This window comes from Sapajus apella, unplaced genomic scaffold (genome assembly GCF_009761245.1).
Source record: "Sapajus apella isolate SASKATOON/1434 unplaced genomic scaffold, GSC_monkey_1.0 scaffold20, whole genome shotgun sequence".
NCBI lineage: Eukaryota > Metazoa > Chordata > Mammalia > Primates > Cebidae > Sapajus > Sapajus apella.
This window is the reverse complement of record NW_022436960.1, coordinates 25094914-25118241: the sequence shown is the minus strand read 5'-3', so window position 1 is coordinate 25118241 and position 23328 is coordinate 25094914. Positions and strand designations below refer to the sequence as shown.

The 23328-nt window shown below is 45.6% G+C and overlaps 1 protein-coding gene, 1 long non-coding RNA gene and 1 other non-coding gene across 4 annotated transcripts in view; 2 read left to right on the top strand and 1 right to left on the bottom strand.

Annotated features, from left to right (window-relative positions):
- Positions 1 to 8580: 8580 nt before the first annotated feature.
- LOC116557942 overlaps positions 8581 to 23328 on the bottom strand; it is a 26805-nt gene continuing 12057 nt past the window's right edge. Inside the window, exons 2-3 of the long non-coding RNA XR_004271764.1 lie at positions 14414 to 14416; positions 8581 to 8593 (exon numbers count right to left, since the gene is read on the bottom strand). This is a non-coding gene — a long non-coding RNA (uncharacterized LOC116557942). The remainder of the gene's footprint in view (positions 8594 to 14413; positions 14417 to 23328) is intronic.
- LOC116558122 lies at positions 13362 to 13496 on the top strand. Its single transcript, XR_004271852.1, has one exon. It is a non-coding gene; the product is annotated as a U4 spliceosomal RNA (small nuclear RNA).
- ADCK1 (aarF domain containing kinase 1) overlaps positions 13605 to 23328 on the top strand; it is a 139926-nt gene continuing 130202 nt past the window's right edge. For both annotated transcript variants that reach the window (XM_032287731.1, XM_032287730.1), the window contains exon 1: positions 13605 to 13780. The gene's annotated coding sequence lies outside the window, so the exon portion shown is untranslated. The remainder of the gene's footprint in view (positions 13781 to 23328) is intronic.

Sequence of the window (23328 nt, the reverse complement as noted above, 5' to 3'; positions counted from 1 at the left end):
TGGTGTGTATATGTGGTCCTAGCTACTTAAGAGACTGAGGTGGGAGGATCACTTGAGACCGGGAGGTGGAGATTGCAGTGAACTGAGATTGTGTCACTGCACTCCAGCCTGGGTGACAAAGTAAGACTCCATCTAAAAAAAAAAAAAAAAAAGGAATTCACATGGTTGTGGTTCAGACCAGGTGTAGTGGCTCATGACTGCACTTTGGGAGGCTGAGTAGGGAGGATAGCTTGTATAAGGCCGGTTGCCTCGCTGGGAGGCTGGACACACCCACCCCTGCACCCGGCACCAGGCTCTGCGCTCAGCACCTAGCTCTGCCGCACGGCTCCCCTGGAAGGCTCCAGCTAATGCAAATCTGGCCGGCTCTCACACGGGAAAACCCACCCAACAACCCAACAACCAATAGCGGCCCGCCCCATCTCAATCCTGCTCCCCTGGAGCCAATCAGAGCACCCAGCTGTTGCTCGTTCCTCATAGCCATAAAAACCCCATGCCCCAGGAAGTCCACGCGATTTCTCTGGCCCCTTTCCCCGGGACTATGGAACCTCACTCGGGAGCTGAATAAACATGACATTTAATTTTCTTATACTGGCCTCAGTTTCCTCATTTTAAACTCAGCAATGACCCTTACAGCTTGAGCCCAGGGGTTTGAGATCAGCCTAGGCAACATAGTGAGACTTTGTCTCCAGGAAAAACACAAAAATTGGCTGGGCATGATGCACCATGCCTGTAGTCCCAGCTACTTGGGAGGCTGAGGTAGGAGGATCACTTGAGCCTGGGAGGTCAAGGCTGTAGAGAGTGTGGCATGACCGTGCCACTGCATTCTAGCCTTTTGAGACACAAGACCCTGTCTCAAAAAATAAAAAAAAATAAAAATAAAAATAAAACCATACTTTTTACCCTTATTGAGATATATCAACGTTCTTCTGTTTAAAAATTTTTTTCTTTTAACTTTTTTTTTTTTTTTTTGTAGAGACGAGTTCTCACCTGTGTTGCCCAGGCTGGTCTCAAACTCCTAAACTCAAACTAACCTTCACCTCTGTGTCCCAAAGTGCTGGGATTACAGGCATGAGCCATGGCTCCTGTCCTTATCAGCTGCTTTTCACATGGAATTCTTCCTTTCCTTATGACAGATAAGAACTCTGAAGTGCCCAGGTGATGTGCCTTTTTTGGGATTCCTCAGCGAGTCCGAGGCAGATAAGAAATGCTTGTTCTCAGGCCTGGTGTGGTGGCTCATGCCTATAATCCCAGCACTTTGGGGAGGCTGAGGTGGGCAGATCACTTTAGGTCAGGAGTTTGAGACTAGCCTGGCCAATATGGTGAAAACCCCTTTCTACTAAAAATACACCTGTAGTCGCAGCTACTCCGGAGGCTGAGGCAGGAGAATCGCTTGAACCCAGGAGGCGGAGGTTGCAGTGAGCCAATATCGGGCCACTGCACTCCAGCCCAGGCGATAGAGTGAGGCCCCATCTAAAAACAACAATAAAATAATCCTTGTCCTCTATGTCATTCGGGCCTTGGGTTGGGAATTAATTCTTGATTATTCCTCTTGATTTACTTCCTTTCAGGTGTTAAAAAAACCCCTTAGCCTTCTAGCAGGTCAGGTCAATGTGAGCACCTTGTGAAAGTCGTCCAGAACCAGCAGGCCTCCCTCTCCCTCGCCAGCCACTCTTCTACCCACAGCACACAAAGTGCCTGTGGTGTATGGACTGGTCATCCCTGGCAAATGCTACACTGAAGCTGCCACCTCTGGTAGCTGAACCCTGATCATCCGGGCCTGCTCTGGACTGCCTGCCTTTGTCCTGCCAGGGCGTCCCCGGTCATGGGCAGGTGCTTACACCAGATTCCTGGGTTCCAGCTCAGGCTTCCCCCTGATGCCGCGTTTCTCAGCGCAATCCCCGCAGGGCGTCCTTGCCTTTGGGGAGCTACTGGCAACCACACTGTGGCTTGCTGCTTGCCCTACCACAAGCCCTCAAGCTTCTCCCTCCTGCTCTGAGCCGTTTCCTCACTACTTCCTCTGCAGTGATCTGCTGCTTTCAAGAGGAACTTGGTACTTTGGTTTCTCTTGCTTTTTCTCTGGTTGGCTTGCTGTGTGATGCTTTCTTCTATTCTTCTAGATGATTCGCTTCTGGGACAAGATATACAGCAACCTGCATGAAAATCTCTCTTGGACAGCATTTTAAATACTCAATCACCAACAAGAAAGAAAAAAAATAAAAAAGAAAAAAAGGAAAAAGAAAAACAAAACAGCAAGAAAGAAAAATGATAAAAAAGAAAAAAAAGAAAAAGAAAAACACCCAATCACCAATCCCCCAGACTTGCTGCCCTGAAACACAACTGAGACTCTGGCAGATTCCGAAATAAACTATTTGCTTCCATCTATGGCTTTGATTGCTTAGTTCCTCTCCTCTCCTCTCCCCTCCCCTTCTTCCTTCCTTTCATTTTCTCTTCCTTTTTTGAGGCAGGGTCTCACTCTGTCACCCACTGTGTGTGATCTTGGCTCACTGCAACCGATATCCTCCCAAGCTCAAGAGATCCTCCCACCTCAGCCTCCTGAGTAGCGTGTGCCACCATGCCCAGGTAATTTTTAAAAACATTTTTTGTAGAGACAGGGTCTTGCTATGTTGTCCCAGCTTATCTTGAACTCCTGGGCTCAAGTGATCCTCCTGCCTCGGTCTCCCATCTTTCTTTTCTTTTTTTTTTTTAAATAGGAGAAAAGGCATACAAATTGACTTAACATGTACGTGTGGGAGACTTCAGAATGAAGTCCAACCCCGCCGTGAGGTACAGAAGGCTATATACCATCTTGACATTACAGAAAGAATGCAGGCCCAGAGCACGGCCAAAACCAAGAGGTTTTAGTTACACTTTATCTTTAGCTTATCTGGTCATATCTCCTCCCAATTTAAAACTTTTCAATGGCTTCCTTGTGTACTTGGACTAGAATGCAATGTGCCTCCTCTCATACCATTCTCTGCTTCAGTCATGCTGAGTTCCTGTCTGTTCCTCAGACATGACAAGCCCATTCCTATCCCGGGCCTTTGCACTTGCTGTTGCCCATATCTGGAACAATCTTCTCCTTCCTCCCTGTGGCTGACTTCCTTAGGCATCAGGTTGCAGCATTCAAACTAGACATCTACAGTCTCTGCTCTGTTACTCTTTGTTTTTGAGATCCAGTCTTGCTCTATTGCCCAGGCTGGAGTATAGTGGCATGAGCTTGGTCACTGCATCCTCCACCTCCCAGGTTCAAGTGATTCTCCTGCCTCAGCCTCCCAAGTAGCTGGGATTACAGGCATGCATCACCACACCTGGCTAATTTTTTATATTTTTGGTAGAGACAGGGTTTCACCATGTTGGCCAGGCTGGTCTCAAACTTCTGACCTCAAGTGATCCACCTGTCTAGGCCTCCCAATGTGCTGGGATTACAGGCGTAAGACACTGCACCCAGCCTCTGCTCAGTTACTCTTTTTAAAATTATTTTTTAAAACTGAGACAGGGTGTCACTCTGTTGTCCAGGATGGAGTGCAGTGGTGCCATCATGCCTCATTGCAGCCTCTGCCTCCCGGGCTCCAGCGATCCCCCCACCTCAGCTTCCCAAGTAGCTGGCACTACATGTGCACACCACCATGTTCAGCTAACTTTTTGTGTTCTTTTGTAGAGAGAGGGTTTTACCATGTTGCCTAGGCTGGTCTTATACTCCTGGGCTCAAGTGATCCTCCCGTTTTGGCCTCCCAAAGTGCTAGGATTACAGGTGTGAGCCACTCTCCCGGCCTTCAGTTACTCTTTACCACACCCTGCTTCTTTCCTTCCCAGGGTTTTTGATATCACGCAACTGTTAGTTTTTTGCTTGTGTATTGTACATTCCTCTTCCTACACCCCAGCCAAATGATGCTTCACAGGGGCAGCATCGGTCCAGCTGGGGGCGCTTATAAACAACAGAAATTTATTTCTCATAGTTCTAGAGGCTGGAAAGTCCAACATCAAGGTACCAGCAGATTTGGAGTCTGTTGAGGGCCACTTTCTTGGTTCACAAATGATGTCTTCTTGCTGTGTCCTCACATGGCAGAAGGGGCACACAAGTCCCCTCTGAGCTTCTTTTAGAAAGGGAACTGATCCCCTTCATGAGGGTCTGTCTTCGTGATCTAAGCACCTCCTAAAGGCCCCACCTTTTACTATCACCATAAGGATTAGGATTTCAACATATGAATTTTGGGGAGGCACAAACATTCAGGATCATAACAGGCTGAGACTTAGCTTGCTGTATTCACCACTGTATCCTCAGCACCTAGGACCTACTGTGTGCCAAGCACCATGGGCCCAATCTCTGCTCTCATGGAGCTTATTTTTTAGTGGAGAAAACAGACAAAAGCTATTTAGGCAAATCAGTGATAAAATTTCAAGTATTCCACTCCATCTGGGAAGTAATAAAAAGTGACAAACTGGCACAGTTAAAAGAGTTCACCCACAGGCAAGCATCTTGAGATCTTGAAAATACAAGTCTGACTCTTCACATCATAGGCCTGTTGCAGTGGCTCATGCCTGTAATCCCAGCTCTTTGGGAGGCCAAGGCGGGTGGATCATTTGAGGTTGGGAGTTTGAGACCACGCTGGCCAACATGGCGAAACTCCGTCTCTACTAACAATACAAAAAATTAGCCGTGCGTGGTGGCAGGTGCCTGTAATCCCAGCTGCTCAGGAAGCTGAGACAGGAGAATCACTTGAACCCAGAAGGCAGAGGTTGCAGTGGGCCGAGATGGCATCACTGCATTCCAGCCTGGGTGACAGAGACTCTGTCTCAAAAACAACAACAAAGCAAGTCTGACTCTTCACATTGAGCCTGTACCACTGCTGTAACATGGGAAGACATGAAGAAGAAATGACCTGAGCTTTAATCATTTATATTTGGACATAAGGTCCAACAAAATAAAGAGCATCTGTACCAAACTGACCACTCCCCGCAAAATTCAAGTATTGATGTGAATTTAAATAAATTTAATAAATGAAGCGGTGTAAGGAGGTAGAGCGTGTCTCGGGGAATGTGGGGTGGGTGGGTAGATAGGGGTAATTGATGATGGCCTCTTTGGAGGGTAACATTAGCACAGAGAACAGTTTGCCAGGATGCAGCAGACCATTGAAGATATGGGGAAAGAGCAAGTGTAATGGCTGCCCAGGCTGCAGCCAGCTTGGCAGACTGAGGAACAGAAAGAAAGCTGATGTGATTGGAGTGAAGTCAGCCAGGGAAGAGAAGGCTGGGAAACGAGGCCGGACAGAGGGAGTGGAGCCAGGCTCTGGAGAGCCAGGAGGGTCAGGCAAAGAGTGTGGATTTTCTTCTCAGTGTCATGACACTCCTCTGAACAGCAACATTCAGCTTCCAAAGTACTCACACCATCGCACTTGATCCTCACAAGCACCTTTGAGGTAGGTAGGACTGACAATAGTATTAACTCCATTTTATCAAGACGGAAACTATAGTTTCTATTAGTGGGGAAATAAAAAAGAAAAAAAAAAAAAGACGGAAACTAAAGCTCTGCCAAAATTAGAAAACCTGCTGTGAGTCACCCAGTTCAAAGAAGATTCTTTGACTCTAAATCAGGATTTTTTAACCTCAGCTGTGCATTGAAATCCTATAGGGAGCTTTACAAAAAATACCTGTGACTCAGTCCCGTTCCCAGTAATTGAAGGGGTGCCAGTGCTGGATATGGCTGAGGCTTTTAAAGCTTTCCAGGTGATTTTTTCATTTTTTTTTTTTGAGATGGAGTCTCCCGCTGTTGCCCAGGCTGTAGTGCAGTGGTGTGATCCTGGCTCACTGCAATCTCTGCCTCCTGGGTTCAAGCAATTCTTCTGCCTCAGCCTCCCAAGTAGCTGGGACTACAGGCATGCACCACCATGCCCACATAATTTTTTTGCATTTTTAGTTACACCATGTTGGCCAGGCTGGTCTCGATCTCCTGACCTCGGGATCCACCTGCCTCGGCCTCCCAAAGTGCTGGGATTACAGGCATGAGCCACCGCGCCCGGCCTATTTTCATTTTTTTTTTAGAGACAGGGATCTCGGCCTTCTCTTCCCACTTCTTCCTGGGGTTGGGAAAAGCTGGGTTGAGAGGGTGGGGGGCGGGGGAAGAGAGACAGGGATCTCACTCTGTTGTCCAGGCTTGTCCTGAACTTCTGGTTTCAAATGATCCTCCTGTCTTAGCGTCTCAACTCACTTGGATTTCAGGTGTCAGTTACTGTTCCAAGCTTAAATAATTAATTTTATTATTTATTTCAAGATGGGAGTCTCACTATGTTGCCCAAACTGGTCTCCAACTCCTGGACTCCAGTGATTCTCCCACCTTGGTGTCCCAAAGTGCTGGGATTATAGGCATAAGCCACTGTGCCTGGCCCTTATTATTTTATTTTATTTATTATTATTTTTTTGAGACCGAATCTCATTGTATCACCCAGGCTGGAGTGCAGTGGCATGATCTTGGCTCACTGCAACCTCTGCCTCCCGGGTTCAAGTGTTTCTCCTGCCTCAGCCTCCTGAGTAGCTGGCATTACAGGCATGTGCCACCACGCCTGGCTAATACTTTTGTATTTTTAGTAGAGACAGGGTTTCACCATGTTGCCCGGACTGGTGTTGAACTCCTGACCTCAAGTGACCTAGCCGCCTCGGTCTCCCAAAATGCTGGGATTACAGGCAAGAGCCACCACGTATCTTTTTTATTTTTGAGGCAGGGTCTTGCTCTGTTGCCCAGGCTGGAGTGCAGTGGCACGATCTCTGCTCACTGTAGCCTCCGCCTGCCAGTTTCAAGCGATTTTCCTGCCTCAGCCTCCAGAGTAGCTGCAATTATAGACTCGCACCACCATGCCGGGCTAACTTTTGTATTTTTAGTAGAGTCGGGTTTCACCATGTTGGCCAGGCTAATCTTGAACTCCCACCTCAGGGAATCTGCCTGCCTCAGCCTCCCAAAGTGCTGGGATTACCGGTGTGAGCCACCATACCCGGCCCCTTAATTTTTAGTATAAAGGTTTACACATTCATTGTTTGTACAATGAACCGGGAAATGAGAGTACTTTCAGTTTACACTCTGGTCTCTTACAATGCTGGACAGTAACTGGACCAGAGTGTAAACTGAAAGTACTCTTATTTCCCCACCTCGGTCCCCATTCCTCAGGGTTAACCACTAGCCTGAGTGCAAGTAACAATTCCATAGCTCCACTTAGTTCAGTTATAGTAACCAAATTAAGTTCTTTTTTAACCTATAGTTTCTTGTCGAAAAAATTTAAGTGTTTACTGTGTTTATTGCATCTTCTCTCTCTGAGGTTTTAGGTTTTCAATTTTAATTTAAATATTTCAGTCCAGCTCAGTGGCTCACGCCTGTAATCCCAGCACTTGGGGAGGCTGAGACAGGCAAATCACCTGAGATCATAAATAAATATCTTTATGTCTATTACTGTATTTAATTACTGTATTTAATTGCATCCATTGCATCTTTTTGTTTGTTTTTCTTTGAGACAGAGTCTTGCTCAGGCTGGAGTTCTGTGGCATGATCTCAGCTCCCTGCAACCTCTGCCTCCCAGGTTCAAGCAATTCCCTTGCCTCAGCCTCCCGAGCAGCTGGAATTACAGGCCTGAAACACCATGCCGGGCTAATTTTTGTTATTTCAGTAGAGACAGGGCTGGAATTCCTGATCTCAAGTGATCCGCCTGCCTTGGCCTCCCAAAGTGCCGGGATTACAGGCATGAGCCACTACGCCTGGCCTAAATGCTCCGTTTTTTCTATTCCTAAGCAACTTTGTTCATACCTCAATTTTAACACTTCTCACATTATTTGGAAGTTATTAATCTTCTTATCTTAATGCTTATACATAGCAAACTTTAGATGGTGGGGGCTGTGTTATTTAACTCTATAGTATCGATGCCTTTACGTTGCAATTATCTTTTTTTTCTTTTTTAGAGACAGGGTTTAGCTCTCTCTCTGTTGCCCAGGCTGCAGTGCAGTGGCAAGATCCATCATAGTTCACTGCAGCCTCTAACTCCTGGCTCAAGCGATCCTCCCATCTTGGACTCCAGAGTAGCTGGGACTACAGGCACATGCCACCATGCCCAGCTAATTTTTAAATTTTTTGTAGTCTCAAAGGGTATCACTACGTTTCTCAGGCTGGTCTCTAATTCCCAGCTTCAGGGTATTCTCCTGTCTTGGCTTCCCAAAGTGTTGTGATTACAGGCATAAGCCACTGTGCTCAGTCTATGTTGCTTTTCAATAAAGACAAGTGCTTAAATTTACTGTAGTTTAAATTTATCAAAGTTTTCTTGGGCCGGGCGCAGTGGCTCATGCCTGTAATCCCAGCACCTTGGGAGGCCGAGGTGGGAGGATCACAAGGTCAGGAGTTTGAGACCAGCCTGGCCAACATAGTGAAACCCCGTCTGTACTAAAAATACAAAAATTAGCCAGGCATGGTGGCACACGCCTGCAGTTCCTGCTACTCAGGAGGCTGAGGCAGGTGAATCGCTTGAATCTGGGAGTCAGAGGTTGCAGTGAGCTGTGACTACGCCATTACACTCCAGCCTGGGTGACAGAGTGAGGCTCCATTTCAAAAAAAAAAAGTTTTCTTTACAGTTTATGCTTATGGCACTTAATAAACCCTACCCTGAGATCATAAGGATGTTTTCCTTTCTTTAAAAGTTATAATTTTGGGCCGGGCGTGGTGGCTCAAGCCTGTAATCCCAGCACTTTGGGAGGCCGAGGCGGGTGGATCACGAGGTCAAGAGATCGAGACCATCCTGGTCAACATGGTGAAACCCCGTCTCTACCAAAACTACAAAAAATTAGCTGGGCATGGTGGTGCATGCCTGTAATCCCAGCTACTCAGGAGGCTGAGGCAGGAGAATTGCCTGAACCCAGGTGGCGGAGGTTGCGGTGAGCCGAGATCGCGCCATTGCACTCCAGCCTGGGTAACATGAGTGAAACTCCGTCTCAAAAAAAAAAAAAAAAAAAAAAAAAAAGTTATAATTTTGGAGAGAGATCCAAGATGGCCGATTACTAACAGCTCGGGATTGCAGCTCCAAGTGAAAGCGCAGAGAAGGAGAAGACGCCACACTTTCAGGCGAACTTTTTTTGCTCACGGACCAGGAGATTCCCAGCGGAGGAGCCCCAAGGGTCGCCAGCACGACTCTTGTGGCCGGCGTGATGGTTTTGCCGGCTCCCTGGCGCGGCGGTTCCCGGTGTGGGAGTGAATGGGACTGGTTCCCTTTTTGGCGGATGTTTGGAGCTCCGGGAAGGCAGAGTCGCCTATTGAGCTGATTGAAAGGGAGACCCAGGAGGGAAGCCAGACCGGAGATTCCCGGGCAGAAAAACACCAGGAGTCTTGGCACCGCTGTTTTGGCCAGCACAGTGCGTTGCTCGGATTTTGACACTGGGAATCAACAAGTTGGATGTCCACTCAGAGACCTAATTTGAAAGTCGGTAATTACAAAAACGACAGGTGGGTAAATTTACAATGACGGGAAGAAAACAGCCTAAGAAGGCTGAGAGTACTCAAAACCAGGATGCTTCTCCCTCCACAGTGGATCACAGTTCCTCATCAACAAGGGAACAAGCCCTAATGGAGAATGAGTGGGTTCCAATAACAGAATTAGGCTTCAGAAATTGGATAATAAGAAACTTCTGTGAGTTAAAGGAACCTGTTCTAGCCCAATGTAAGGAAACTAAGAACCTTGAAAAAAAGGTTTGATGAAATCCTAACGAGAATGGACAATTTAGAAAGGAATATAAGTGAATTAATGGAACTGAAGAATACAAGAACTACACGAAGTATGCACAGGTTTTAATACTCGAATTGATCAAGCAGAAGAAAGGATATCAGAGGTCGAAGACCAACTAAATGAAATGAAAGGAGAAAACAAGATCAGAGAAGAAAAAGTAAAAAGGAATGAGCAAAGTATACAGGAAATATGGGATTATGTGAAAAGACCTAATTTACGTTTGATAGGTGTACCCGAATGTCATAAAGAGAATGAATCCAAGCTGGAAAATATTTTTCAAGATATTATTCAGGAAAACTTTCCTAATCTAGCAAGGCAGGACAATACTCAACTCCAGGCAATACAGAGAACACCACAAAGATATTCCTCAAGAAGAGCAACCCCAAGACACATAATCGTTAGATTCACCACGGTTGAAATAAAGGAGAAAATTCTGAGGGCAGCTAGAGAGAATGGTCAGGTTACCCATAAAGGGAAGCCCATCAGACTCACAGCAGATCTCTCAGCAGAGACCCTACAAGCTAGAAGAGAGTGGGGGCCAATATTCAATATCCTCAAAGAAAAGAATTTTCAACCCAGAATCTCATATCCAGCCAAACTAAGTTTCATAAATGAAGGAAAAATAAAATTTTTCACGAACAAGCAAGCACGCAGAGATTTCATCACCACCAGGCCTGCTTTACAAGAGCTTCTGAAAGAAGCACTACACACAGAAAGGAACAACCAGTATCAGTCATCCCAAAAACTTACCAAAAGATAAAGAATATCTTTATAATGAAGAATCTATATCAACTGATGACTAAACCCCTCAATCAAAAGACAGCCAAAACTCATCAGTATGCTGCATCCAGACCCATCTCACATGCAAGGATACACAAAGACTCAAAACAAAGGGATAGAGAAAGATTTACCAACCAAATGGAGAGCAAAAATAAATAAATAAATAAATAAATAAAAAGCAGGAGTTGCAATTCTCACCTCTGATAAAATAGATTTTAAAGCAACAAAGATCAAAAGAGGCAAAGAAAGACATCACATAATGGTAAAAGGATCAATGCAGCAAGAAGAGCTAACGATTCTAAATATATACACACCCAATTCAGGAACACCCAGATACATAAGACTTATAAAGAGACTTAGACTCCCACACAATAATAGTGGGAGACTTCAACATCAATATTAGACAGATCAATGAGACAGAAAGTTAACAAGGATATCCAGGACTTGAACTCAGATCTGGAACAAGTAAACTTAATAAACATTTATAGAACTCTCCACTTTAAATACACAAAATACACACTCTTATCAGTACCTCATCACACCTACTCACAGGTTTAAATGAAATATTGATTGGCTGCTTGTTTGTTGTTTTCTTCCCTCATTTTTTTTTTTTCCTGTTTTCATTATTAAGCATAAAAGAGGTTTTCAATACCCATTTTTAGACTGCATTCTAGCCCAGGCAATAAAGCAACACTCCCATTCTCTTTCCCTCTTCCTCTTTCTTCCTCTCCTTCTTCCTTTTTTTTAATTCCTTTTTCTTTTCTTTCTCTCAAAAAAAAAAAAAAAAAAAAAAGGAGCAGAAAATTCCAGGAGTTTTCTTTCTTTGCCCTCCTTTGCTGTGGCCAAGCCAAACCCTGAAAAAACAAAAAACCAAAAAAAAAGGACAACAAAACCAAAAAAAAAAAAAAAAAAAAAAAGAATGTTCTTGATGACTTTTCAATAAAAAGGACAAATTTAAAAATAATATATTAAAAGATACAATATTTAAAACAAAATGAAGAGATCTATCAATAGAGCAGAGAATTATCCAATATAAAAAGGTAGTATTTCATATACATGTCAGGGAACATGTGTTTTCAATAATTAATTCTGGGATAACTCATTATTGCAAAAAAAGAAAAAGTTACAATTTTGGGGGAATGATAGAAGAAAAAAAGTTGTAATTTTAAAATGCTTTAATTTCCCCTGTAAATCTTTAATCTACCTTGAATTAGTTTTTGCATAGGGGATCCAACAGATAACTGCTTGTTCCAGCCCAGGTACTGAATAGTCTATCTTCCCTCGAACTATAATTCCAGCCAGATCTCATTTCATAGATGCCTGCATCTGTTTCTGGGCCCTGTAGGTGGTTCCATTTCCCCCTCTGCCTTTCCCTATTCCAGTATCATGTGGTTTTAATTTGTATAGCTTTATAATACATGTAGATATGGAAGGGCAAGTTGTTGAAACACATTTTTCTTCTTCAAGAGTGTTTTGGCTATGCTTTGCACTAAAGTGGTTTTTTTTGTTTTTGTTTTTTAATTTGAGATGAAGTCTCAATATGCCTGGCCAGCATATTCTTTTTTTTTTGAGATGGAGTTTCGCCCTTGTTGCCTGGGCTGGAGTGCAATAGTGTGATATTCTTATATTTTTATCATTCATCAATCGTCAGTAAATTTCTTCTTCACCTAATTTTAATATCTTAATATGTAATCTAATTGTACAAATTCAAATACAGTATTGTAAGAGACTTATTTAATATCTAATATCTTCTTTAAAATCTACGGCTAGGCACTGTGGCTCAAGCCTGTAATCCTAGCACTTTGGGAGGGTGAGGCTAGTGGATTGCCTGAGCTCAGGAGTTTAAGACCAGCCTGAGCAAAATGGCAAAACCCCATCTCTACTAAAAATACAAAAAATTAGCCAGGTGTGGTGGCACACGCCTGTAATCCCACCTACTCAGGAGGCTGAGGTGGGAGAATAGCTTGAACCTGGGAGGCGGAGGTTGCAGTGAACCCAGATGGTGCCACTGCACTTCAGTCTGGCGACAGAGGGAGACTGTCTCAAAAGGAATGAATGGGCCGGGCGTGGTGGCTCACGCCTGTAATCCAAGCACTTTGGAGGCGAAGGCGGGCGGATCACCTAAGGTCAGGAGTTCAAGACCAGCCTGACCAACATGGTGAAACCCCGTCTTTAAAAATAAAAAATAAAAAACAAAAACAAAACAAAACAAAAACAAAAACGAATGAATGAATGAATCAATAAAATCTACAAGGCCGGGCACGGTGGCTGATGCCTGTAATCCCAGCACTTTGGGAGGTCTAGGCAGGCGGATCATTTGAGGTCAGGAGTTCCAGACCAGCCTGACCTACATGGTGAAACCCCATCTCTACTAAAAACACAAAAACATTGGCCGGGCGCGGTGGCTCAAGCCTGTAATCCCAGCACTTTGGGAGGCCGAGGCGGGTGGATCACGAGGTCAAGAGATCGAGACCATCCCGGTCAACATGGTGAAACCCCGTCTCTACTAAAAATACAAAACATTAGCTGGACATGGTGGCGCGTGCCTGTAATCCCAGCTACTCAGGAGGCTGAGGCAGGAGAATTGCCTGAACCCAGGTGGCGGAGGTTGCGGTGAGCCGAGATCGCGCCATTGCACTCCAGCCTGGGTAACAAGAGCGAAACTCCGTCTCAAAAAAAAAAAAAAAAATTGGTTGCACTGCCTGGGCGACAGAGCAAGACTCGGTCTCCAAAAAAACCCAAAAAACCAAAAACACCCTACAAATCCACTCTATCATTCATTTAACACGAACCTAACACCTAGTTAGAATGTCTTGAAGAAAATATTTCAGTAAGAGCCCTGCGCAGTATCGTAGCCAAGGAGGTTTGTCCAAGGCGCGATTATTGCTAATTGAAAACTTTTCCCAATACCCCGCTATGACGACTTGAAATATAGTCGGCGTTGGCAATTTGTGGCAGTCTCTACGGGGACTGAATCATGAAAGAAAAAAAAAAAAGCATTTCAGTAAGATTCCAAGTCCGCCGCTCTGGCAAAGCAACAGGGCGACCTGACGGAGTAAGGGCCTGAGACCCCTCTGCCTCCCCGGTGCCGGCAGCGGAACCGCGGCGTGGGCAACCAGGAACTACAAGTCCCAGCAGGCCTCGCGCGCCTCGGCTTCACTAAGCGCAGTCAGGTGGCCGTCCCGGTTCCCTGCGAATTCCCCGCTACCTGGTTGCGGCGGGAAGCCGGGCGCCGCGGCTCTGCTTCCCTCGGGGTGAGTAGGGGCAGCCCGCCGGAGGTCGGCGCAGAGCTCGGGCCGACTAGGCTGGCAGGGCCGCACCGCGCGTGGAGCACGGGAGAACCGGTGTGGACACGCCGGGCGCCGGCCTCTGCTTCAGCTGTGCAGCCGCCCTAGGCGCCGTGGGGGAACGAACCCTAGCCCCGTGACCTTGTTACTTGGGCCTGGCGCGCGGCCACGTGGCTCGGGTGACTCGCAGTGTCCCGCCCCCCTGCAGTGACTTCTCCAGCTTGGCACACTAGTGAGCTTTCATGTGGCCTGTCCACTTTGGTGTCTTTCAGGCACCTGAGTGGGCGGAGCTGGAGGAGGGCCGGAGCCGGAGGAGGGCCGGAGGTGGCTCACCCAGACACCTTCACCCCGTGGTGGCCCTGTGGGTTCCGAGGCCGAAGCAGCTGGAGCTGTAGCGTGGTCTGGGCAAGAGCAGGGGGAGATGCACATATCCTGGCCCTCCACCCCGCCTTGCGACGTGCCCCGGAGCACTACTTATCTCCAGCATATTGCAGTGCTACTCAAAGCTTCCGGATCACACAATAGATACCTGCTAGCAGCAGCCAGTGTGTGTGGAGAGCAGCCTAGAACAGCCCTCTCCCAGGGTTAAGTGGCATTTACTTTCTACGAACAAGAAAGTCATTCAACAAGTATTTATTGATTACCTCCATGATGCTTGGCACTTAGTGGGTGCTCAAGAAATATTTGCAAAGTTGAAGTGAATTAGACTTTATCTGTGTATTCATATGTTTTAATAATTTTTTTGGGGCTGGCTGTGGTGACTGATGCCTGTAATCCCAGCACTTTGGGAAGCCAAGATGGGAGGATTGCTTGTGGCCAGGAGTTCAACACCAGCCTGAGCAACATAGTGAGACTCCATCTCTATTAAAAAAAAAAAAAAAATGACGGTGGCTCACGCCTGTAATCCCAGCACTTTGGGAGGCTGAGGCGGGCGGATCACGAGTTCAGGAGTTTGAGGCCAGCCTGACCAACATGGTGAAACCCCGCCTCTACTGAAAATACAAAAATTAGCCGGGGATAGTGTTGTGTGCCTGTAATCCCTCCCAGCTACTCTGGAGGCTAAGGCAGGAGAATCACTTGAACCTGGGAGGCGGAGGTTGCAGTCAGCCAAGATCGTGCCATTATACTCCAGCCTGGGCAACAGAGTGAGACTCCATCTCAAAAAAAAAAAAAAGAAAAGAAATAAAATAATTTTCTTATTACAGTGGTTCTCAAACGCACCAGGGTCACCTGAAGAGCTTGTTACAACAGGATATTGGACCCCATCCCTAAAATTTCCATAAGTCTGGCACGAGGACCAAGAATTGGCATTTCTAACATACACCCAGGGAATGCAGTTACTGTTGGTCTGGGGACCATACTTTGAGTGGCACTGCTTTATAGGAAAAAAATCCTGTGAACTTAAAGCACTATCTCTTCACAGCTGGTTATGGGTCTTTCTGTCTATATTTGCCAGCTTTCCTTTTTTTGGTAATTGTAAATATGTGCATATTACTTGGGGCACTGTTAATTCCCTCCATATTACTTTATATATAGATTTTCATGTAGTCTATACTTGCCATTTTTCCTGGTTACATCATATTCTACCTTACTGTGTCATTCTTTGCTTGGTAATTTCTCAGCCGGCCTCAGGGATGTGCAATTTGTGCTAGGAGAGTGTGCATTTTCTTTTCTTTCTTTTTTGTTTTCTGAGATGTAATTTCACTCTTGTTGCCCAGGCTGAAGTGCAATTGTGTGATCTCAGCTCACTGCAACTTCTGCCTCCTGCGTTCAAGCCATTCTCCTGCCTCAGACTACTAAGTAGCTGGGATTACAGGTGCCCACCACCATGCCCGGCTAATTTTGCATTTTCAGTAGAGACAGGGTTTCTTCATGTTGGTCAGGCTGGTCTCGAACTCCCGACCTCAGGTGATCCGCCTGCCTCAGCTTTTCAAAGTGCTAGGATTGCAGGTGTGAGCCACCACGCCCAGACTGAATGTGTGCATTTTCTTACCTTCTGATATGCAGTCATTTTCTTGTCAGACAAAGGACCTATAAGAATATTAGTTGGGGCCAGGCTCAGTGGCTCATACCTGTAATCCCAACACTTTGGTAGGCTGAGGTAGGTGAATCACTTGAGGTCATACCAGCCTGGCCAACATGATGAAACTCTGTCTCTACCAAAAATATAAAAAAATTAGCTGGGCATAGTGGTGTGTTCCTGTAGTCCCAGCTACTCAGGAGATTGAGGAGGAGAATTGCTTGAACCCAGGAGATGGAGGCTGCAGCGAGCCGAGATCGTACCACTGCACTCCAGCCTGGGCGACTGAACAAGACCCTGTATCAAAAAAAAAAAAAAATGTTAGTTGGGTTAGCCATCCATCTCTTCGTCGGGGTAACTCACTGAATATGCCTCCTGAGTTAAGATTTCCATGTGGCTAGGCCAGGCGTGGTGTCTCACGCCTGTAATCCAAGCACTTTGGAGGCCAAGGCAGGCGGATCATCTGAGGTCAGGAGTTCAAGACCAGCCTGACCAACGTGGTGAAACCCTGTCTTAAAAAAAAAGAAAGATTTCCGTGTGGCAAGGACTCCAGTGGCCTGTTTCAGGGCCCAGCAAGTTGCTTGTTTGTGTGCACTTTTTGCTCTCTTGGTGGGAGCAGTCATACATGGATTCATGTTCTGGCTCTATCACTTACTAGCTCCTTGGCCAAGTTTTCTACCTTTTCTAAAACACCACTTCTTTATCCATAGATTGAAGCTTCAATAGCATGTACCTTGGAATCTAGTGGTGCGTTTAATAAGTGCTTGACACTGTAGCTCTCCCATTGGAAGCTCACTCATTCTCTTACCTGCTGCTTGCTCTTTGCATCTGGCTTTGCCCTCTTCTCCCTCAGTCCGCCTTCCCTAGGATGGACTGAACGGAGAATTTCCATTCCTTGCCTGGGTGAGACTTATTTTCATTGTCTACTCTGGGATCTTGGCGTCAGTCAGGGATTCATTCATTCATTCATTCATTTATTTTGAGACAGAGTCTTGCTCTGTTGCCCAGGCTGGAGTGCAGTGGCACGGTCTTGGCTCACTGCAGCCTCCACTTCCCAGGTCCAACTGATTCTTCTGCCTCAGCCTCCCAGGATTCCTTTATTTAATCAACATTGATTTAAGCACCAGAGTGCTTGGGCATCAAACACTAGGAAAGGGAGTTTGATTAAAATTTGGTTCCTGCATTGGACTGTATTATTATCTTAGGGAGGGCCAACTGTAAACCTGCTCAGGCCAACCTCACACAGTCCCTTGCTATTGACTTTGGCGTCTTTCCAGATTTGAGGCATGATGGCATCCTCCACCTTGGGTGCTTTCTATCCGTATCGGGGATCAGGTTCTTCTGAAGACCCAGTCACTCTCTCCAAGGGTATTTTTGGGTCTTTTTTTCAGTTTTGGGGCAGACTAGAAGAAATAATGCTCACTGGTCTAATAGTCTCTCTAGGAAATGGAAGGACACCATGGTCGCTTTTCATGGAACTAGAGACCTAATTGCCTTTTCTCCGGAGTAATTCTCGTTTGTGCACCAAACAGGGAGAGGTGATTCTAGGCCTTTAGTCCTGAAATGTGAGCTAGGGTGAGGGCTGCCAATGGATGGAAACGGAAAAGGCCTAGCCCCTCATTGACTCCGATGAACAGAAAGTGCTTGGTTCAGTCGAGGGGATGGACATTTCGTGTGAACATCAACTTCCCATTTGTACAATGTTCTAGACTCTCCTGTTGCTTGATTTCATGACCCACTGGGGTGTTTCCTGTGGTCCAGCGAGATGGATTCCGTTCTGGTCATTGATTTGATGGTAAAACAGCTATGTCAGCTTTGCAGCTCTCCTAAACATTTGATAGATTGAAATGGCTTGTTTCTAGTGGGAGACATTGGAGGTCTTGTGACATGCTGTTGATTTTTGGGGCTACAAACAGTGCCTCCCACATGCCTGGCACTGGGTCAGAAATCATAGTCCCTGCCCATAGCAACTGTTGCATTTACTTGAGAACAAACAGTAGTAAGAACTTTAGTGAACAGGAGTCCACGTGTCCCTATCAAAGAGGTTACTTGTCATAAAGAGAAGGCCGAATACTTGGAATGAGTGGAAAGTCCCTGCTCAAGCTCTTAGCCATTTTACTAGCTGAGCCACCCAGGACAAATCACTCACCCTCTCTGTTCCTTGGTTTCCTCATTTATACCTGGGGATGGTAATAATATTTGTCTCTCCTCACAGGGTTGTGTGGAGTAGCTAATGAGCTGAGTGTAAAGGGCTCTATTTTAATATAAAGGCTAGTTATTGCTAGTGTTATTATCTAGCGCTTAGGTTTAAGGGTCTTGGTGGCCTCAGACCCCCTGTAAGGTATGTACTGTTAGGAGAGGGGACTCAGGTGAAAGTCAAAAAGGCAAGTAAACAGAACAGGGCAGGTGATTCATTAACGAAGAGTTTAATAATCAAAGGTGTTTTTCATTGACAGACATATTTCACGCCTGACAGCGTCTTTTAAAATACCCTGAGGGAAGCAACTCATTTGCATGTTAAAGACTCAGGGACACCTTATGGAAAACTCCAGCTCCAGTCTATTTAGATGCCATTTAGCTCCTGTATCATCTATTTTATGTATTTCAATTTCCACCTGTTTTATTACTGAGGACATTTGCACGAAATCAGAGTCTTGAGAATTGTATCTGCTTTGCTGTCACTTCCCTACCCTGAGAGGGTCTGAAAGGTGGGCGTGGCCTCATTGCATACAGGACAAACAGGAGGTTGGTGTAATAGGAAGAGGGAGTCCATGGGAGGCAAAGGCTGAGAGGTGGCGTTAGGGGTGGGATGGGGTGTTGGTGAGTGCATGTGGTTTTCACCTGTATTGTTCCTTGCTCTGCACAGGCCTCAGTCCTCACTGGGTATAGTTTATCCATTCATTGATTCATTCTTTCAGTAAATGCTTTTGAAGGGCCTCCTACATGCTAGGCCAGGGTTTGGCAAATGACAGCCTGAGGGCCAATTCTGGCCACACCTGTTACTTTATACATCATCTGTGGTTGCCTTGTGTCACAATGCAGAGCTGGGTAGTTTCATCAGAGATGTTATGAATGCAAAGCCAAAAATGACTCTTTTTTTTTTTTTTTTTGAGGTGGAGTCTTGCTCTGTTGCCCAGGCTGGAGTACAGTGGCATGATCTTGGCTCACTACAACTTCTACCTCCTGGGTTCAAGCAATTCTCCTGCCTCAGCCTTCCGAGTAGCTGGGATTACAGGGACCCACCACCACGCATGGCTAATTTTTGTATTTTTAGGGGAGATGGGGTTTCACCATATTAGCCAGGGTGGTCTCAAATTCCTAACCTCAAGTGATCCACCTGCCTCAGCCTCCCAAAGTGCTGGGATTACAGGCCTAAGCCACTATGCCTGGCCCAAAAATGTCTCTTAATTGGCTGTTTATAGAAAAACATTTGTCAACTTCTGTTCTAGACAGAGAACAGCAAGTGCAAAAGCTCTGGGAGGTCAGAGTTTGCCTGGCATGTTTGAGGAATGGCACAGAGGCCAGTGCGTTTGGAGTTGAATGAGTGAAGGGGAAAGTGGCAGGGCCTCAGACCCTAGAGGAAATTGAGAGTCAGACCATGTAAGACCTTGTCCAGGGGGTTCAGTCTGAAAAACATCTCAAACCCCTCCCCCACCCAATCTTAGGTCCTGCAGTACTGATGTTTATACATTCTATGAGAACAATTAGGAAAGTCGCAAATCTTGTGACCTTTGGTCACAGGACTCCTGAGCAGTAAGGGATTGTAGAAATTATGCTACATCTTAGCAGAGTTCTGGTTCCTCCCATAATCCTATTCTTGTGGCTTTTTTGGCATTTTTTTTTTTTTTTTTTTTTAAGACAGAGTCTCGCCCTGTCACCTGGGCTGGAGTGCAGTGCTGCAGTCTTGGCTCACTGCAACCTCTGCCTCCCGAGTTCAAGAGATTCCCTGCCTCAGCCTCCCGAGTATCTGGGATTACAGGTGCCCATTACCTCACCTGGCTAATTTTTGTATTTTCAGTAGGGACAGGGTTTCACCATGTTGGCCAGGCTGGTTTGGAACTCCTGACCACAGGTGATCCACCTGCCTCCGCCTCCCAAAGTGTTGGGATTATAGGTGTGAGCAACTCACTGCACCCAGCCTTACTATTTTTACAAAGATGGCTTTAGATCTCTGAGCAAGAGAGATTAGTTTCAGGGAGGGGCTGTTATCATCCTTGTTTTCACATTAAACTACAAACTATATTCCTCCCAAAGTTACCTTTGTCTACCCCCAGGAGTGACCAAGGACAGGTTGGAGGTCAGAAGCAAAATGGAATCAACTACAGCAGATTTTTCTTATTGCCGTAATTTTGTGGAGGTGGTTTCAATTATCGGTGGTATTATTGTTGTACTTGCCTTTAATTTGGTCTTGAGGTCTCTCTCTGGAGAGAGATCTAGCTCAGCCCTGCCTGGAATCCAAGGGCTTTGGTTGTGGACTCTTACAGTATGCCTTTCATGGAGTACATCTTTACCCTGCTGGACAGCCTAACGCCTGTGCCTGACTTGTGCCTAGGTTTTCACTCGTTTACACTGGCAGATGCCCTGTGGCTTGTCTGACCTGTGTCCAGGTTATTCCCACCAAGATAGCCATTCTTTTAAATTTTTTTGCATGAAGTCTTGTTTTGTCACCCAGGCTGGAGTACAGTGGCACGATCACGGCTCACTGCAACCTTCTCCTCCTGGGTTTAAGCAATTCTCGTGCCTCAACCTTTTATCTGGGACTACAGGTGGACACTCTTACACTGAGCTAATTTTTGTATTCTAGGTAGAGATGGTGTTTTACCACGTTGCCCAGGCTGGTCTGAAACTCCTGACCTCAGATGATGTACCCGTCTTGGCCTCCCAAAGTGTTGGGATTACAGGTGTGAGCCACTGCACCTGGCTTAAGATAGTCACTCTTTTTTTTTTTGGGACACAGTCTCACTCTGTTGCCCAGGCTGGAGTGCCATGGTGTGATCTTGGCTCATTGTAACCTCCACCTCCCGGGTTCAAGTGATTCTCCTGCCTCAACCTCCTGAGTAGCTGCAATTACAGGTGCACACCACCATGCCCAGCTAATTTTTGTATTTTTAGTAGAGATGAGGTTTCCTTATGTTGGCCAGGCTGGTCTTGAACTCCTGACCTCAGGTGATCCACCCACCTCGGCCTCCCAAAGTGCTGGGATTATAGGCATGAGCCACCACGCCTGGCCTAGGGTAGCCATTCACTAAGAGAGACCTGACCAGGACAGAAGTTGGCTTCAGGAGTGTTGGTCAAGTGACACACAGACACAGGCAGTACCACAAAACACACAAAATAACAGAAGCCTTCCCTGACAGATCCACTGGAGAAGAGGGTGCCCATGATGGTGGATGGGAAGCCTGGAGACAGCAGGTAGTTCAATCAGCAGGTGGGTGGGAGTGAGGAGGAGAGAGGGCAGGAGAGGGGACCTGTGTACGATATAAGTCTTCTTTTGAAAAGTGTCTGTTCATAACCTTTGCCCACTTTTGAATGGGTTTTTTTTTTTTTCTTGTATATCTGTTTTAGTTCTTTGTAGATTCTAGATATTAGCCCTTTGTCAGATGGGTAGATTGCAAAAATTTTTTCCCATTCTTTTTGTTGCCAGTTTGCTCTAATTAATTTTTTTTTTTTTTTTTTTTTTTTTGGCTCTTCAGAAGCTCTGAAGTTTAATTAGATCCCATATGTCTATTTTGGCTTTTGTTGCCATTGCTTTTGGTGTTTTAGTCATGAAGTCCTTGCCTATGCCTATGTCCTGGATGGTTTTGCCTAGGTTTTCTTCTAGGGTTTTTATGGTGTTAGGTCTTATGTTTAAATCTTTAATCTATCTGGAGTTAATTTTAGTGTAAGGTGTCAGGAAGGGGTCCAGTTTCTGCTTTCTGCACATAGCTAGCCAGTTTTCCCAACACCATTTGTTAAACAGGCACTCCTTTCCCCATTGCTTGTTTTTGTCAGGTTTGTCAAAGATCAGATGGTTGTAGATGTGTGGCATTGCCTCCGAGGCCTCTGTTTTGCTCCATTGCTCTATGTCTCTGTTTTGGTACCAGTACCATGATGTTTTGATTACTTTAGCCTTGTAGTATATATTTTCTAGCTTTATTGAAGTGTAATTGACAATCATATCTATCAAGGCATACAACTTGATGATTTGATATATGTGTACATTGTGTAATGATTACCACAGTCAATCAACGTATCCATCACCTCAAATACTCTTTTTTTTGTGTGTGGTGAGGACACTTAGGATCTGCTCTCTTTAGCAAATTCCAAGTACCAGTACAGCAGTATAGTTACCGTGTTGTATATTAGATTCCCTAGAACTTATTCATCTTATAACTGAAATTTTGAACCCTTTGACCAGTATCTCTTCATTTCCCTCAAACCCCCAGCCCTGGTAACCACCATTCTAACCTCTGCCTCTAAGAGTTTGACTTCTTTAGATTCCGCATAAGAGTGAGATCATGCAGTATTTGTCTTTTTAAAAAAATTTATTTATTTTACTTTAGGTGCATACTATATCTGGCATTTCTTTCCATGTTATCCCTCCCCACCCTCCCCTCCCTCCCCACCCCCCACTGTCTCTCCCCTACCCCCCCAACTGCCCCCAGTGTGTGATGCTTCGCTCCCTGGGTCCACGTGTTCTCACTGTTCAGCACCCACTTATTAGTAAGAACATATGGTGTTTGGCTTTCTGTTCTTGTGTCAGTTTGCTGAGAATGATGGTTTCCAGATTCATCCAAGTCCCTACAAAGGACACGAACTCAACGTTTTTTATGGTTGCATAGTATTCCATGGTGTATATGTACCGCATTTTCTTTGTCCAGTCTATCATTGATGGGCATTTGGGCTGGTTCCAGGTCTTTGCTATTGTACACAGGGCTGCAATGAGCATACGTGTGCATGTGTCTTTACAGTAGAAGGATTTATAGTTCTTTGGGTATATACCCAGTAATGGGATTGCTGGGTCAAATGGAATTTCTACTTCTAGATCCCTGAGAAATAGCCACACTGTCTTCCACAATGGTTGAACTAATTTACACTCCCACCAACTGTGTAAGAGTGTTCCTATTTCTCCACATCCTCTCCAGCATCTGTTGTCATGCAGTATTTGTCTTTTTGTGTCTGGCGTTTTTCACTTGAGAAAATGTTCTTGGCCAGGCGCGATGGCTCACACCTGTAATCCCAGCATTTTGGGAGGCCGAGGTGGGTGGATCACCTGAGGTCAAGAGTTCAAGACCAGCCTGGTCATCAAGGTGAAATCCCATCTTTAAAAAAAAAAAAAGAAGAAGAATTACAATGGAATAAAAATCATCACATCTTTAATATTCCTTAAGATCATATGAAACTAGTAAGAACAGGCTGGGTGTGGTGGCTCCTGCCTCCGAAATCCCAGCACTTTGGGAAGCTGAGGTGGGAGGACTGCTTGATGCCAGGAGTTAGCAACCAGTCTCTACAAAAA